This window comes from Moschus berezovskii, chromosome Y, assembly GCF_049115385.1.
Source record: "Moschus berezovskii isolate FMDL1 chromosome Y, NW_MosBer_1.0, whole genome shotgun sequence".
Lineage (NCBI taxonomy): Eukaryota > Metazoa > Chordata > Mammalia > Artiodactyla > Moschidae > Moschus > Moschus berezovskii.
Window position 1 is genome coordinate 26,970,551 of NC_142489.1, and position 18,446 is coordinate 26,988,996.

Consider the following 18,446-nt stretch of genomic DNA (forward strand, 5'->3'; position numbering starts at 1 on the left):
CCTAGGATAATATCAGTGCAAGCCAGTTTCAAATGGGTCTCTAGGGGAAATGACAAGTCGCAGGACTTGTTGAGAGCACTGAACGCCGTGATGGAGAAGTGAGGGGAACCCCAAGTGGAACCATTGATGTGAGAAGACAGTCAGAGTGAGGCTGGCACCCAGAAAAAAGAGGGGAACGTCTCCAGGAAGATGTTCTGACGGGCCTTAACCGACGAACCGTGTGCTTCAGCTTTTTTTTTTTTTTTTTTGGCCACACTGAGCAGCATATGGTATCCTAGTGCCCTGACCAGCGACTGAACCTGTGTCCTCTGCATTGGGAGCATGGAGGCTTAACCACTGGACCTCCAGGGAAGTCCCGAGAGAGTCCCAAGTGTGAATGCAAATATTTCAGGGAGGTACCGACAGAAATCAAAGAATCTCTTTAGATATTTTTGCTATGTGACCATCTTCATGATTATGCGGAGATGTCAAACAACAAGGCCAAGTGCTGTTTTTAGAAAAACCTCCTCTCCCTCACCCTGACCTGTCGCCATGCTTCATTCTTTTTGTTTATTTAATTGATGTGGAGTTACCTGAAACCTTGCAACTATCACGTGTCAGAATATTCCAGATTTTAACGAGGTAAAGTGTAACTCCCTTCCACAATTAGATACAACATTTCTTCATTAATACAGTACAGTTGTTCCTGTTGTGTTTGATAAATGAGGATTTCTCAGCCTTGAAGCTACTGACATTGGTGCCATATGTTTTGCTGTGGTGACAGCTGTCCTGTCCGTCTGGGATGTTGAGCCGAATTCCTGGTCTTCTACCCTCTGAATGTGAGAAACGACCCAAAATGTCTCCAGGCACTGTTGTGTCATTGACAAAGGAAGGGGGCAAAAATCATACCTGTTTATAGCCATGGTGATGATTGAACACTGTCAGCACACTTTCATCACTTCAGCTTGGATTTATATTTTCTTCTTTCCAAATGAATTTGGCCCCAAATATACACTTCCTCCCCTTCACCCAAAATACCCTATGGTTTCCAGAATGGTTAGGCTTTGGGATGCCAGGTGAGTGATTATGGCCCACACCCAAAACTTCAGGTCAGAGATAAAATAAAGCTGCTTTTAGGATGTTTTACTTTTATTTTTTGGGCCAAAATCCTGCTCAAAACTTTTACATACAGTATGGGAGAAAGTGAAGAAGAACTGGAAAGTGAAAAGGTTGGCTTAAAGCTCAACATTCAGAAAACTAAGATCATGGCATCCGGTCCCATCAGTTCATGGCAAATAGAAGGGGAAACAGTGACTAACTTTTTGGGGAGGCTTAAAATCACTGCGGATGCTGATTGCAGCCATGAAATTAAAAGACTCTTACTCCTGGGAGTAAGGAAAGTGATGACCAATCTAGACAGCGTATTAAAAAACAGAGACATTATTTTGCCAACAAAGGTCCATCTAGCCAAGACTATGGTTTTTCCAGTGGTCATGTATGGATGTGAGAGTTGGACTGTAAAGAAAGCTGAGCAGCGAAGAATTGATGCTTTTGAACTCTCGTGTTAGGGAAGACTCTTGAGAGTCCCTTGGACTGCAAGGAGAGCCAACCAATCCATCCTAAAGGTCATCAGGAGAGGTGGCCCTAAGATAGCAGGGGAATAGGATGGGGAGACCACTTTCTCCCCCAGAAATTCATTGAAAAAAAAAAAAAAAAAACAATAAAACATTTAAACGCTGAGCAAATTCCACAAAACAACCTCTGAATGCTGGCAGAGGACATCAGGACCGAGTAAAGTAGCCCATTGTGTTCGAAAGGAGGTAGGACAAAATATAAAAGATAAAAAGAGAGAAAAAAGAGGTAGGGATGGAGATCCATCCCGGGAAGGGAGTCTTAAAAGAGGAGCAATTTCCAAACACCAGGAAACACTCTCACTAGCGGGTGTGTGGGGAGTTTTGGAATCTCAGAGGGCAGCATAAACAGGAGGAAAAATAAATAAATAAAACCTACAGATTGCGCCGTGCCTAACGGCAACTCCTGGCACACGCAGCCACCACCAGCAAATGGGGGCTGAACAGGGATGCGCGGGCTGTATTGCTTAGGGTAAGGATCAGGCCTGAATGCCCTGAGGGCAATCTGATGGAACTAACATGAGATAGCCACCCAAACTGTGGGATAGCCAGAGAGAGAGAGGGAAAAAAACAAAACAAAACAAAACAGAGAATTATCCCGTGAAAGCCCTAACCTCAGTCTCTGCCAGGCCTTCACACAGAACAAAGGACTGAGTGAATGCCAGAGGAGAGCTAGCAGGCTTCAGACCAGCCCATCCCCTGTCAGAAGACAGGCAGGCAGGGGTCATCCAGAGCCAGAAAGGGGAAATCTTGACCCCAGAGAGGCATCCTGTACCAAACTGCAAATAGGTTCCGTTGCTAACCAAGACTTCTTGGGATTCTGGACGGTTGACATCTGCTGGGAGGGTTGCGGCCAGAGATCAGCTCCCCAAAAGAGACACAGTGCACACCTGAGAGGGATGTGCCCACAGCAACCCAGAAACCCAAGCAGCTCGGATGGGGGAGGCGATAAGACACACACACACACACACACAGTGATGGGGGAGGTGATAAGACACACACACACACCTGCGGGAGACTGTGCTCACCAAGAAACTGGTCGCCACAGTTGCTGGGACCTGGGAATGGCCCAACCTAGTCTGAACCTTTGTGGAGTACCTGAGAACCTGAACCTGAGCAGGTTAGACCTGGGAAGTGCACGCAACCCAGGGCCCGCCCCAGACAGTTCCTGGCAGAGCAACCTAGAGACTAAAAAGGGTAGACCGTGAAAGCACACATGCCATGAGCACAAACCCAGTGCGGCTGAAACACTGCGAGCACTCCCCACACACACCAGTGATACTTGTTTGCAGTATTACTCCCTCCCCACAGCAGGACTGAACAAATGAACCTAAAAAAGTGACCACTTTTGCCCCTTTGTGTCAGGGTGGATGTTAGACACTGAAGAGACCAGCAAAGAGAAGCTACAATAAACAGGGAACTACTTTCGAAGTGGCAGGTGCAACAGATCAAAACCCTGCAGTTAGCACCGACTACGTGGGAAGGGGCCTATAGATCTTGAGAATTATATGACGGATCAAGGAACTATCTGAAACTGAACAGACCCCACACTGTCTGCAACAGCTCCAGAGAAGTTCCTAGATAATAAATTTATGTTTATCATTTTAAAAACTTTTATAAGTCCTCTATTACTCCTTTAATTTTCATTTTTAAACCTACTTGTACCTTGCCAAAAGAAGACCCTACTTTATTTCAATTTTTATTTTTTATTTTTTGCATTTTTGAAGTTGGATTAATATATTTTAAAAAATATTTATTTTAATTGGAGGCTAATTACTTTACAATATTGTATTGGTTTTGCCATACATTGACATGAATCCGCCACGGGTGTACATGTGTTCCCCATCTTGAACCTCTCTCCCACATCCCTCCCAATACCATGACACCATTCTGTATCATGCATTGAACCTGGACTGGCGATTCGTTTCTCATATGATAATATACATATTTCAATGTCATTCTCTCAAATCATCCCACCTTCGCACACTCAGACAGAGACCAAAAGACTGTTCTGTACATCTGTGTCTCTTTTGCTGTTCCGTGTACAGGGTTATTATTATCATCTTTCTAAATTCCACATAGATGCGATAGTATAATGTATTGGTATTTCTCTTTCTGGCTTAATTCACTCTGTACAATAGGCTCCAGTTTCATCCACCTCATTAGATCTGATTCAAATGTATCCTTTTTAACTGAGAGTAATAACCATTGTGTATATGTACCAAAGCTTTCTTATCCATTCGTCTGCAGATGGACATCTAGTTTGCTTCCAATTCCTTGCTAAAATAATCAGTGCTGCGATGAACATTGGAGTACATGTGTCTCTTTCAATACTGGTTTCCTCGGTGTGTATGCCCAGGAGTGTGATTGCTGGATCCTATGGCAGTACTATTTCCAGTTTTTTAAGGAATCTACGCACTGTTCTCCATAGTGGTTGTACTAGTCTGCATTCCCACCAACAGTGTAAGAGGGTTCCCTTTTCTCCACACCCTCTCCAGCATTTATTGCATGTAGACTTTTGGATAGCAGCCATTCTGACTGGTGTGAAATGGTAACTCATTGTGGTTTTGGTTTGCATTTCTCTGGTTATGAGGGATGTTGAGCATTTTTCACGTGTTTGTTAGATATCTGGATGTCTTCTTTGGAGAAATGTCTGTTTAGTTCTTTGGCCCATTTTTTGATTGGGTCGTTCATTTTTCTGGAGTTGAGCTGCAGGAGCTGCTTGTATATTTTAGAGATTGATTATTTGTCAGTTGTTTCATTTGCTATTATTTTCTCCCATTCTGAAGGCTGTCCTTTCACCGTATTTATAGTTTCCTTTGGTGTTCAGGGCTTTTCATTTTAATTAGGTCCAATTATTTTATTTTTGCTTTTATTTCCAATATGCTGGGAGGTGGGTCATGGAGGATCCTGCTGTGATTTATGTCAGAGAGTGTTTTGCCTATGTTCTCCTCTAAGAGTTTAATACAACAGACTGGTTCCAAATAGGAAAAGGAGTACGTCAAGGCTGTATATTGTCACCTTGCTTATTTAAATTATATGCAGAGTACATCCTGAGGAACGCTGGGCTGGAAGAAGCACAAGCCGGAATCAAGATTGCTGGGAGAAATATCAATAACCTCCGATATGCAGATGACACTACCCTTATAGCAGAAAGTGAGGAGGAACTAAAAATCCTCTTGATGAAATTGAAAGAGGAGAGTGAAAAGGTTGGCTTGAAGCTCAACATTCAAAAAGCAAACATCATGCATCTGGTCCCATCACTTCATGGGAAATAGATGGAAAAACAGTTGAAACAGTGTCAGACTTTATTTTGGGGGGCTCCAAAATCACTGCAGATGCTGATTGCAGCCAGGAAATTAAAAGACGCTTACTCCTTGGAAGGAAAGTCATGACCAACCTAGATAGTATGTTAAAAAGCAGAGACATTACTTTGCCAACAAAGGTCCGTCTAGTCAAGGCTATGGTTTTTCCCCTGGTCATGTATGGATGCGAGAGTTGGACTGTGAAGAAAGCTGATGGCCGAAGAATTGATGCTTTTGAACTGTGGTGTTGGAGAAGACTCTTGAGAGTCCCTTGTATTGCAAGGAGGTCCAACCAGTCCATTTTAAAGGAGATCAATCCTGGGTGTTCATTGGAAGGACTGACGCTAAAGCTGAAACTGCAATACTTTGGCCACCTCATGTGATGAGTTGACTCCCTGGAAAAGATTCTGATGCTGGGAAAGGTTGGGGGCGGGAGGAGAATGGGACGACGGAGAATGAGATGGCTGGATGGCATCACCGACTCTGTGGACATGAGTTTGAGTGAACTCCGGGAGTTGGTGGTGGACAGGGAGGCCTGGCATGCTTGATTCATGGGGTGGTGGAGAGTCGGACATGACTGAGCGACTGAACTGAACTGAACTGAACTGAATACAATATGAGATCAAAAACACTGTGGAGGGAACCAACAGTAGAAAAAAGACGCAAATGATAGGACAAGTGAGTTAGAAGATAGATTGGTAGAAAGAAATGAAACAGAGGAAAAAAGAAGAACCAAGTAAAAGAAATGAGGACAATCTCAGAGACCTCTGGTAACATGTTAAACGCCCCAACATTCGCATCATAGGAGTCCCAGAAGAAGACAAAAAGAAAGACCATGAGAAAATACTTGAGGAAATAATAATTGAAAACTTCCGTAAAACGGGGAAGGAAATAATCTCTCAAGTCCAAGAATTCCAGAGAGTCCCATCCAGGGTAAACCCAAGGTGAAATACCCCAAGACACACATTAACCAAATTAACAAAGATCAAACACAAAGAACAAATGTGAAAAGCAACAAGGGAAAAGCAACAAACAACACATAAGGGGATCCCCATAAGGATAACCGATGATCTTTCAATAGAAACTCTTCAGGCAAGGAGGGAATGTCAGGGCATACTAAAGTGTTGAAAGAAAATAACCTACAGCCCAGATGACTGTATTCAGCAAGGATCTCAATCAAATATGAAGGAGAAATCAAGAGCTTTACAGACAAGCAAAAGCTGAGAGAATTCAGCATCACCAAACCAGCTCTCCAACAAATGCTAAAGGACCTTCTCTAGACAGGAAACACAGAAACAGTGTATCACCTCGAGCCCAAAACAATAAAGTAAATGGCAATGGGATCATACGTATCAATAATCACCTTAAAAGTAAATGGGTTGAATGCCCCAACCTAAAGACAAAGACTAGCTGAAAGGATACCAAAACAAGACCAATATATATGTTGCCTACAAGAGACCCACCCCAAAACGAGGGACACATGCAGACTGAAAGTGAAGAACTGGAAAAAGATATTCCACACTATTAGAGACCAAAAGAAAGCAGGAGTCACAATGCTCATATCAGATAAGATAGACTTTAAAACAAAGGCTGTGAAAAGAGACAAAGAAGGACACCATATAATGATCAAAGGATCAATCCAAGAAGAACATATAACAATTATAAACATATATGCACCCAACATAGGAGCACCGCATTATGTAAGACAAATGCTAACAAGTATGAAAGAGGAAGTTAACAATAACACAATAATACTGGGAGAATTTAATACCCCACTCACAAATATGGATAGATCAGTTAAACAAAAAATTAACAAGGAAACACAAACGTTAAATCATCCAATAGACCAACTAGAACTAATTGATATCGATAGGACATTTCACCCCAGAACAGTGAATTTCACCTTCTTCTCAAGCTCACACGGAACCTTCTCCAGATTAGATCATATCCTGGGCCATAAATCTAGCCTTGGTAAATTCAAAAAAACTTGAAATCATTCCAAGCATCTTTTCTGACCACAATGCAGTAAGATTAGATCTCAATTATAGGAGAAAATCTATTAAAAATGCCAACATAGGGAGGATGAACAACACATTGCTTAATAACTAACGAATCATAGAAGAAATCAAAATATACATAGAAACGAATGAAAATGAAAATGCAACAACCCAAAACCTGGGGGGGGGGGGCGCTGTAAAAGCAGTGCTAAGGGGAAGGTTCATAGCAAAACAGGCATACCTCAATAAACAAGAAAAAAGTCAACTAAATAACCTAATTCTACACCTAAAGCAACTAGAAAAGGAAGAAATGAAGAGTCCGAGGGTGAGTATAAGGAAAGACATCTTAAAAATTAGGGCAGAAATAAATGAAAAAGAAGCAAAAGAGACCAGGGCAAAAATGAACAAAACCAAAAGCTGGTTCTTTGAGAGGGTGAATAAAATTGACAAATCACTAACCAGACTCATCGGGAAACAAAGGAAGAAAAACCAAATCAATAAAAGTAGAAATGAAAATGGAGAGATCACAGCAGACAACACAGAAACACAAAGGATAATAAGAGACTACTACCAGGAATTATATTCCAATAAAATGGACAACTTGGAAGAAATGGCCAAATTCTTAGAAAAGTACAACTTTCCAAAACTGAACCAGGAAGAAATAGAAAATCTGAACAGACCCACCACAAGCATGGAAATTGAATCTCTAATGAGAAATCTTCCAGCAAAATAAAGCCCAGTTCCAGATGGCTTCATAGCTGAATTCTACCAAAAACTTAGAGAAGAGCTAACACCTCTCCTGCTCAAACTCTTCGAGAAAATTGCTGAGGAAGGGAAACTTCCAAACTCATTCTATGAGGCCACCATCACCCTAATCCCAAAACCTGGTAAAGATCCCACACACAAAAAAAAGAAGATAGGCCAATATCACTGATGAACATAGATGCAAAAATCCTTAACAAAATTCTAGAAATCAGAATCCAACAACACATTAAGAAGATCATACACCATGACCAAGTGGGCTTTATCCCAGGGATGCAAGAATTCTTCAATATCCACAAATCAATTAAGGTAATACACCACATTAACAAACTGAAAAATAAAAATCATATGATTATCTCAATAGATGCAGAGAAAGCCTTCGACAAAATTCAACATCCATTTATGTTAAAAACCCTCCAGAAGGCAGGAATAGAAGGATCATATCTCAACATAATAAAAGCTATATATGACAAACCCACAGAAAACATTATCCTCAATGCTGAAAATCTGAAAGCATTTCCCCTAAATTCAGGAACAAGACAAGGGTGCCCACTCTCACCGATACTTTTCAACATAGTTCTGGAAGTTTAGGCCACAGCAATCAGAGCAGAAAAAGACATAAAAGCAAACCAAACTGGAAAAGAAGAAGTAAAACTTTCACTGTTCGCTGATGATATGATCCTATACACAGAAAACCCTAAAGTCTCTACCAGAAAACTACTAGAGTTAATCAATGAATACAGCAAAGGTGCAGGATATAAAATCAACACACCGAAATCCCTTGCATTCCTACACACTAATAATGAGAAAATAGAAAGAGAAATTAAGGAAACTATTCCATTCACTGTTGCAAAGAAAAGAATAAAATACTTTGTAATGTATCTATCTAAAGATACAAAAGACCTGTACAGAGAAAACTATAAAACACTGGTGAAAGAAATCAGAGACAACAATAATAGATGGAGAAATATACCGTGTCCGTGGATTGGAAGAATAAGTATTGTGAAAATGAGTATACTACACAAAGTTATTTGTAAGTTCAATGCAATCCCTATCAAGCTACCAACGGTGTTTTTCCCAGAGCTAGAACAAATAATCTCACAATTTGTATGGAAATACAAACACATCAAATAGGCAAAGCAATCTTGAGGAAGAAGAATGGAACTAGGTTAATCAACCTCCTGGACTTCAGGGTCTACAACAAAACCACAGTCGACAAGACATTACAGTACTGGCATAAAGACAGAAATATAGATCAGTGGAACAAAATAGAAAGCCAGAGATAAATCCACGGACCTATGGACACCTTATCTTTGACAAGGGAGACAAGAATATTCAGTGGAGAAAAGACAATCTCTTTAACAAGTGGTGCTGGGAAAACTGGTCAACCACTTGTAAAAGAATTAAATTAGAACACTCCCTAACACCATACACAAAAATAAACTCAAAATGGATTAAGGATCTAAATGTAAGACCAGAAGCTATAAAACTCCTAGAGGAGAACATAGGCAAAACACTCTCCGATATAAATCACAGCAGGATCCTCCATGATCCACCTCCCAGAATATTAGAAATAAAAGCAAAACTAAACAAATGGGACCTAATTAAAATTAAAACTTCTGTGCAGCAAAGGAAACTATAAGCAAGGTGAAAAGACAGCCTTCAGAATGGGAGAAAATAATAGCAAATGAAACAACTGACAAGAAATGAATCTCCAAAATATACAAGCAGCTCCTCCAGCTCAATTCCAGAAAAATAAAAGACCCAGTCAAAAAATGGGCCAAAGAACTAAACAGACGTTTCTCCTAAGAAGACATACAGATGGCCAGCGAACCCATGAAGAAATGCTCAATATCCCTCATTATCAGAGAAATGCAAATCAAAATCACAATGAGATACCATTTCGCACCAGTCAGAATGGCTGCTATCCAACAGTCTACATGCAATAAATGCTGGAGAGGGTGTGGAGAAAAGGGAACCCTGTTACACTGTTGGTGGGAATGCAGACTAGTACAGCCACTATGGAGAACAGTGTGGAGACTCCTTAAAAAACTGGAAACAGAACTGCCATATGATCTAGCAATCGCACTCCTGGGCATACACACCGAGGAAACCAGTATTGAAAGAGACACATGTACTCCAATGTTCATCGCAGCACTGTTTATAATAGCCAGGACATGGAAGCAACCTAGATGTCCATCTACATACGAATGGATAAGAAAGCTTTGGTACGTATACACAATGGAGTATTACTCAGCCATTAAAAAGAATACATTTGAATCAGTTCTAACGAGGTGGATGAAAATGGAGCCTATTTTACAGAGTGAAGTAAGCCAGAAAGAAAAACACCAATACAGTATACTAATGCGTATATATGGAATTTAGAAAGATGGTAAGGATAACCCTGTATCAGTTTAGTTCAGTTCAGTTCAGTCGCTCAGTCGTGTCCGACTCTCCGCGACCCCATGAATCACAGCACGCCAGGCCTCCCTGTCCATCACCAACTCCCGGAGTACACTCAAACTCATGTCCACAGAGTCGGTGATGCCATCCAGCCAACTCATTCTCTGTCGTCCCCTTCTCCTCCCGACCCCAACCTTTCCCAGCATCAGAGTCTTTTCCAGTGAGTCAACTCGTCGCATGAGGTGGCCAAAGTATTGCAATTTCAGCTTTAACATCAGTCCCTCCAATGAACATCCAGGATTGATCTCCTTTAGAATGGACTGGTTGGATCTCCTTGCAGTATAAGGGACTCTCAAGAGTCTTCTCCAACACTACAGTTCAAAAGCATCGATTCTTCGGCGATCAGCCTTCTTCACAGTCCAACTCAACAAAAGAGACACAGGTGTACAGAACAGTCTTTGGGACTCTGTGAGATAGGGTGAGGGTGGGATGATTTGGGAGAATGGCATTGAAACATGTGTATTATCATATGTGAAATGAATCACCAGTCCAGGTTCAAAGCATGATACATGATGCTCGGGGCTGGTGCACGGGGATGACCCAGAGGGAGGATAAGGCTAGGAGGAAGGTGGCAGGGGGGTTTGAGAAGGGGAACACATGTACACCCGTGGTAGATTCATGTCAATGTATGGCGAAACCAACCAATATAATATTGTAAAGTAATTAGCCTCCAATAAAAAATAAAAATTAAAAAATAAAATAAAGGTATTAAGAATGTTATCTTACGTTGATCAGAATAGCTATCGTTCCCTTCCCCCCACCCTCCACCCCACCCCCAAAAATTAACCCAGAAAGTAACACGTGTTGGCACAAAGATGTGGCTCTTGTGTACTGCAGGAGGGAGAATAAAATGGTGCAGCCACTATGGAATATAATACAATGTCTCCTCAACAATAAAAATAGATTTACCATACAAAAAAAGGATTATAGATACCGAAAGAAACAAAAAAAGGAATATAGATACCTAAAGAAACCAAAGACCTATATATAGAAAACTATAAAACACTGGTGAAAGAAATCAGAGAGGACACTAGTAGATGGAGAAATATACCGTGTCCGTGGATTGGAAGAATAAGTATTGTGAAAATGAGTATATTATGCAAAGTAATTTATAAGTTGAATGCAATCCCTATCAAGCTACCAACGGTGTTTTTCACAGAGCTAGAACAAATAATTTCACAATTTGTATGGAAATATAAAAAACCTCGAATAGCCAAAGCAATCTTGAGGAAGAAGAATGGAACTGTGGGAATCAACCTGCCGGACTTCAGGCTCTACTACAAAGCCACAGTCATCAAGACAGTATGGGACTGGCATAAAGACAGAAATATAGATCAATGGAACAAAATAGAAAGCCAGAGATAAATCCACGGACCTATGGACACCTTATCTTTGACAAGGGAGGCAAGAATATTCAATGGAAAAAAGACAATCTCTTTAACAAGTGGTGCTGGGAAAACTGGTCAACCACTTGTAAAAGAATTAAACTAGAACACTCCCTAACACCATACACAAAAATAAACTCAAAATGGATTAAGGATCTAAATGTAAGACCAGAAACTATAAAACTCCTAGAGGAGAACATAGGCAAAACACTCTCCGACATAAATCACAGCAGGATCCTCCATGACCCACCTCCCAGAATATTGGAAATAAAAACAAAACTAAACAAATGGGACCTAATTAAAATTAAAAACTTCTGCACAGCAAAGGAAACTATAAGCAAGGTGAAAGGACAGCCTTTAGAATGGGATAAAATAATAGCAAATGAAGCTATTTGACTGACAAAGGATTAATCTCAAAAATATACAAGCCACTCCGGCAGCTCAATTCCAGAAAAATAAACCACCCAATAAAAAAATGGACCGAATAACTAACCAGACATTTCTCCAAGAAGACATACAGATTGCTAACAAACACATGAAAAGACGCTCACCATCACTCATAATCAGAGAAATGCAAATCAAAACCACTATGAGGTACCATTTCACGCCAGTCAGAATGGCTGCCATCCAAACGTCTACAAGCTAAAAATGCTGGAGAGGGTGTGGAGAAAAGGGAATGTAAACTAGTGCAACCACTATGGAGAAAAGTGTGGAGATTCCTTAAAAACCTGGAAAAAGAACTGCCATATTACCCAGCAATCACAGTCCTGGGCATACACACCGAGGAAACCAGAATTGAAAGAGACACATATACTCCAATGTTCCAATGTTCGCAGCACTGTTTATAATAGCCAGGACATGGCAACTACCTAGATGTCCATCTGCAGACGAATGGGTAAGAAAGCTGTGGTACATATACGCAATGGATTATTACTCAGCAGTTAAAAAGAATACATTTGAATCAGTTCTAATGAGGTGGATGAAATTGGAGCCTATTATACAGCGTGAGTGAAGTATAGAGTGAAGTAAGCCAGAAAGAAAAACACCAATACAGTATACTAAGGCAAATATATGGAATTTAGAAAGATGCGAATGATAACCCTGTATACGAGACAGCAAAAAGACCCAGATGTATAGAACAGTCTTTTGGACTCTATGGGAGAGGGCGAGGGTGGGATGACTTGGGAGAATGCCATTGAAATATGTATATTATCATATGTTAAAGGAATAGCCAGTCCAAGTTCAATGCATGATACAGGATGCTCGGGGCTAGTGTACTGGGATGAACCAGAGTGATGGGATGGGGAGGGAGGTGGGAGGGGGATTCAAGATGGGGAACATATGTACACCCGGGACAGATTCTTGTCAATGCATGGCAAAACGAATACAATAATGTAAAGTAATTAGCCTCCAATTGAAATAAATAAAATAAAGTAAAATGTTACCAACCTTGGGGGGGGGTGGATATGTATATATATTGGTGGCCCCAGTGTACAACATGCGGGACTTAATTCTCCACCAAGGGATAGAACCTTGGCCCCCTACAGTGGAAATATGGAGTCTTAACTGCTGGACCACCAGGGAAGTCCCTCCCCTCCTGTTTTATGATGGGACAACAGTCCTTTGTTGACAATCTTGTCCCCTTACGAACAAGAAGAGGTGTTCTGACCCACTGCCAGCCTGATATCTCTGTGTTGGTGCTGATGATTTGTGACAACTCAGGCATGGATTTACCAGCTTCCCCCTTTCTAGTCTATAAGTCTACACAAGCTTCAGTTCAGTTCAGTTCAGTTCAGTTCAGTTCAGTCGCTCAGTCGTGTCCGACTCTCCGCGACCCCATGAATCACAGCATGCCAGGACTCCCTGTCCATCACCAACTCCCGGAGTTCACTCACACTCATGTCCACAGAGTCGGTGATGCCAACCAGCCATCTCATTCTCGGTCGTCCCCTTCTTCTCCCGCCTCCAACCTTTCCCAGCACCAGAGTCTTTTCCAGTGAGTCAACCCGTCGCATGAGGTGGCCAAAGTATTGCAATTTGAGCTTTAGCATCAGTCCTTCCAATGAACACCCAGGGATGGTCTCCTCTAGAATGGACTGGTTGGATCTCCTTGCAGTCCAAGGGACTCTCAAGAGTCTTCTCCAGCACCACAGTTGAAAAGCATCAATTCTTCGGCGATCAGCTTTCTTCACAGTCCAACTCTCACATCCATACATGACCACGGGAAAAACCATAGCCTTGACTAGATGGACCTTTGTTGGCAAAGTAATGTCTCTGCTTTACATTATAGAAAAATATTTTCTTAGGAGGGATTGAATATCAGTGTATGCATTTTTCATTTAATTCAGGTGGAACTTTTAGCTCTCACACTCTATCCGTCACCTGCTCCTGTTTGCACACACATGTTCTCTATCACCCGAGGCTTGCTATTTTTCCCACAGAGAGATAAATTGTGAGTCCCTCAGTCATATCCGACTCTTTGCAGACCTCATGGACTGCTGCCCACCAGGCTCCTCTGCCCGTGGGGATTCTCCACTCAAGAATACTGGAGTGGGTAGCCATGCCCTTCTTGAAGAGATCTACCTGACCCAGGGATCAAACCCAAATCTCCCTCATTGCAGGCAGATTCTTTACCATCTGTACCGTGAGGAAGACCCACAGTACCCACAGAAGGTAAATAAAAATCGGCTGGCATTTCTAAGAGCAGTGCATCTTGCACGTTAGCCACACAGTCGTTCTGACTCTGCAACCCCATGGATTGTAGCCCGCCAGGTTCCTCTGTCCATGGGATCCTCCAGGCAAGAATACTGGAGCGGGTTGCCATTTCCTTCTCCAGGGTGTCTTCCTGACCCAGGGACCGAACCCAGGTCTTCTGCATGGCAGGTGGATTCTTTACCAACTGAGCAGTCTGAGCTACTAGGAAAGCCCTAGTGTGTCCTTACCAATTTAAAATATTTTGTGTATCCCCTTACCAATGCATTGCTATTTGCAAGTCGGCTGAAATAGCTCCCAGAGATAATAAATTCTCAACCAGCTTCTACGTGTGTGTGGACAGAAAGGCGTCAATGCCAAACAGAAGAAACGAAAGGGAACATTCTGTTGAAAAGGTTAAGAGACCCGGATTTCCACTGGCAATCAGTACACACTGGGTCATGGCATGTAATATCTTTCTTCCCCTTTCTTCTATTAAAAAAGCAACAGAAAATGCATAAATCACGCCTGTCCTGCCTGATGTACAGAAGGCGTGTGGAAGGACTGAATACGGTAGTCTATGCACAGTCTTACGTGAATTGCAGAGCATTAACGTAAAACAATGTAAAGAACAGTTACTGGTACTCAAGTTCATTCACAGAGTAAATGTGGCCACGCTGTCCATCACAAGAAAGCACAGAGGGCGCGTCCACAGGCCTCTGGAAGTCACCTGCTGTGCTGTGACCTCAGGAGCACTGAGATCCATCCATCAGACGCAGGTTTATCAGTTCAGTTTAGTTCAGTCGCTCAGTCGTGTCCGACTCTTTGCGACCCCATAAATCACAGCACGCCAGGCCTCCCTGTCCATCACCAACTCCCGGAGTACACTCAAACTCATGTCCACAGAGTCGGTGATGCCATCCAGCCATCTCATTCCCTGTCGTCCCCTTCTCCTCCCGCCCCCACTCCCTCCCAGAATCAGAGTCTTTTCCAGTGAGTCAACTCGTCGCATGAGGTGGCCAAAGTACTGGAGTTTCAGCTTTAGCATCAGTCCTTCCAATGAACACCCAGGATCGATCTCCTCTAGAATGGACTGATTGGAGATCCTTGCAGAGACTCTTGGGACTCTCAAGAGTCTTCTCCAGCACCACAGTTCAAAAGCATCAATTCTTCGGCAATCAGCTTTCTTCACAGTCCAACTCTCACATCCATACATGACCACGGGAAAAACCATAGCCTTGGCTAGACAGACCTTTGTTGGCAAAGTAATGTCTCTGCTTTTAATATACTATCTAGGTTGGTCATAACTTTCCTTCCAAGGAGCAAGCATCTTTCAATTTCACGGCTGCAGTCAGCATCCGCAGTGATTTTGGAGCCCAAAGAAGTAAAGTCTGACACTGTTTCCACTGTTTTTCCATCTATTTCCCATGAAGTGAAGGGACCAGATGCATGATGTTTATTTTCTGAATGTTGAGCTTCAAGCCAACGTTTCCACTCTCCTCTTTCACTTTCATCAAGAGGCTTTTGATTTCCTCTTCACTTTCTGCCATAAGGGTAGTGTCATCTGCATATCTGAGGTTATTGATATTTCTCCTGTCAATCTTGATTCCAGCTTGTGCTTATTCCAGCCCAGCGTTCCTCATGATGTACTCTGCATATAAGTTGAATAAGCATGGTGACAATATACAGCCTTGATGTACTCCTTTTCATATTTGGAACCAGTCTGTTGTTCCATGTACAGTTCTGACTGTTGCTTCCTGACCTGCATACAAGTTTCTCAAGAGGCAGGTCAGGTGGTCTGGTATTCCCACCACTTTCAGAATGTTCCACAGTTTATTGTGATCGACACAATCAAAAGCTAACTCTCTTGCTTTCTCCATGATCCATCGGATGTTGGCAATTTGATCTCTGGTGCCTCTGCCTTTTCTAAAACCTGCTTGAACAACTGGGAGTTCACGGTTCACATATTGCTGAAGCCTGGCTTGGAGAATTTTGAGCATGACTTTACTAGAGTGTGTGATGAGTGTAATTGTGTGGTCCTTTGAGCATTCTTTGGCATTGCCTTTCTTTGCAATTGGAATGAAGACTGGCCTTTTCCAGTCCTGTGGCCACTGCTGAGTTTTCCAAATTTGTTGGCATATTGAGTGCAGCACTTCGACAGCATCATCTTTCAAGATTTGAAATAGCTCAATTGGAATTCGATCACCTCCCCTAGCTTTGTTCGCAGTGATGCTTTCTAAGGGCCACTTGACTTCACATTCCATGATGTCTGGCTCTAGATCAGTGATCACATTATCGTGATTGTCTTATGAAGCACCCATTATCTAGGAGACTCGAGAGGCAAAGCTGGATTTAGAGCAGGGTTTTCCATATTCCGGGATCTAATGCCTGAGGACGTGAGGCGGAACTGATGCAAAGATAATAGAAATACAGCGGGCAATAAATGTAATGTGCTTGAATCATCCCCAAAACATCTGCCCTCATTTTTCCCCAGTCCATGGAAAAATTGTCTTCAGTGGTACAAATGAACTTGCAGAACAGAAAGAGACTCACAGACTTGCAGAGGACAAACTCATGGTTGGCTAAGGCGGCGGGGGCAAAGGATGGGGGGATGGACAGTTGTGGAGTCTGGGATGGACATGGACACAGTGCTGCATTTAACATGGAGAACCAACAAGGACTTGCTGTCCAGCACAGGGAACTCTGCTCACTCCTCTGTAATAACATTATGGTTCCCAGGGGGAAGTATGGGGAAAGGGATAGTCAGGGAGTTTGGGATGGACATGGTCACAGTGCTGTATTTAACGTGGAGAACCAACAAGGACCTGCTGTACAGCACAGGGACCTCTGCCCCGTGTCCTGTGGCAGCCTGGATGAGAGGGGAGTTTGGGGAAGAATGTGCTGTGCTTAGTAGCTCAGTCATGTCCGACTCTCTGACCCCATGGACTGTAGCCCACCAGGCTCCTCTATCCATGGGATTCTCCAGGCAAGGATACTGGAGTGGGTTGTCATGCCCTCCTCCAGGGCATCTTCTCAACCCAGGGTTCGAACCCAGGTCTCTGGCATTGCAGGCAGATTCTTTACCAGCTGAGCCACAAAGATACATTTTTATCTGTGGCTGAGTCCCTTTGCCATCCACCCTCAACTATCCCAACATTGTTGATTAATTAGCTATACCCCAATACAAAATAAAAAGTCTTTCAGTTCAGTTCAGTTCAGTCGCTCAGTCGTGTCCGATTCTCCGTGACCCCATGAATCACAGCACGCCAGGCCTCCCTGTCCATCACCAACTCCCGGAGTTCACTCAAACTCATGTCCACAGAGTCGGTGATTCCATCCAGCCATCTCATTCTCTGTCGTCCCCTTCTCCTCCCGCCCCCACTCCATCCCAGCATCAGAGTCTTTTCCAGTGAATCAACTCGTCTCATGAGGTGGCCAAAGTATTGCAGTTTCAAGGAACAGCCAAAAAAAAAAAAAAAGTGTACCATGAAAGCAGTCCCTGGCCCCCAAAACGTTGGGGTCCGCTGATTTAAAGACCCTGCATGCTCACTGTGACCAACATGCACCCGGGCGCTTGCTGGCTTCCTGCACCGAGGGGCGCAGCCACCTTTACCTCGATGAGGTCCTCCCTGGAGATGAAAGGTTGTTGCGGAATGACACAGACACCGGGATCTTGGCCTCCAGAGGAGAAGAATTCAATCCGGGGCCAGAGACGAGGCTTGATCGCTCAGAGCTTTTGTGTAATAAAGTTTTATTAATGTATAAAGGAGATAGAGAAAGCTTCTGACATAGACATCAGAAGGGGGCAGAAAAAGTACCCCCCTGCTAGTCTTCAGCTGGATGTTATATAGTCACTAGCAGTCTGTTAATGAAAGAAAGGGATGTCTTAAGGCTCAGAATGGCACCAGGCCCCTCACCCATAAGATGCATTTGGGGATAATTTTGACATCAGATGATTCATCCTGGGTCATGATTAACTTGAATCTTGTAGAAGGGCAGATTACCATACAAATAGTTTTGTTTTACATAGATTAGGGGAACAATATATGAGTATAACATACAGGTTTGGCAAGTAGATTCTGAGCCATTAGGTGGAACCTAAAGATAGAGTCTGGGGCAAATGCGTAGTACATTAACATAGCTTAAGATCAACATTTCCATAAGAAAAATGCATCGGTTAACTCAAGATTTAAGAATAGTTAACTTCAAGTGAAACCAGGTGTCATTATGGCA

The 18,446-nt window shown here is 42.6% G+C and overlaps 1 pseudogene; it reads left to right on the forward strand.

Moving 5' to 3' along the window:
* The window catches only part of LOC148773085 (MYND-type zinc finger-containing chromatin reader ZMYND8-like), a 114,435-nt pseudogene that overhangs the window by 28,412 nt on the left and 67,577 nt on the right, over positions 1–18,446 (forward strand).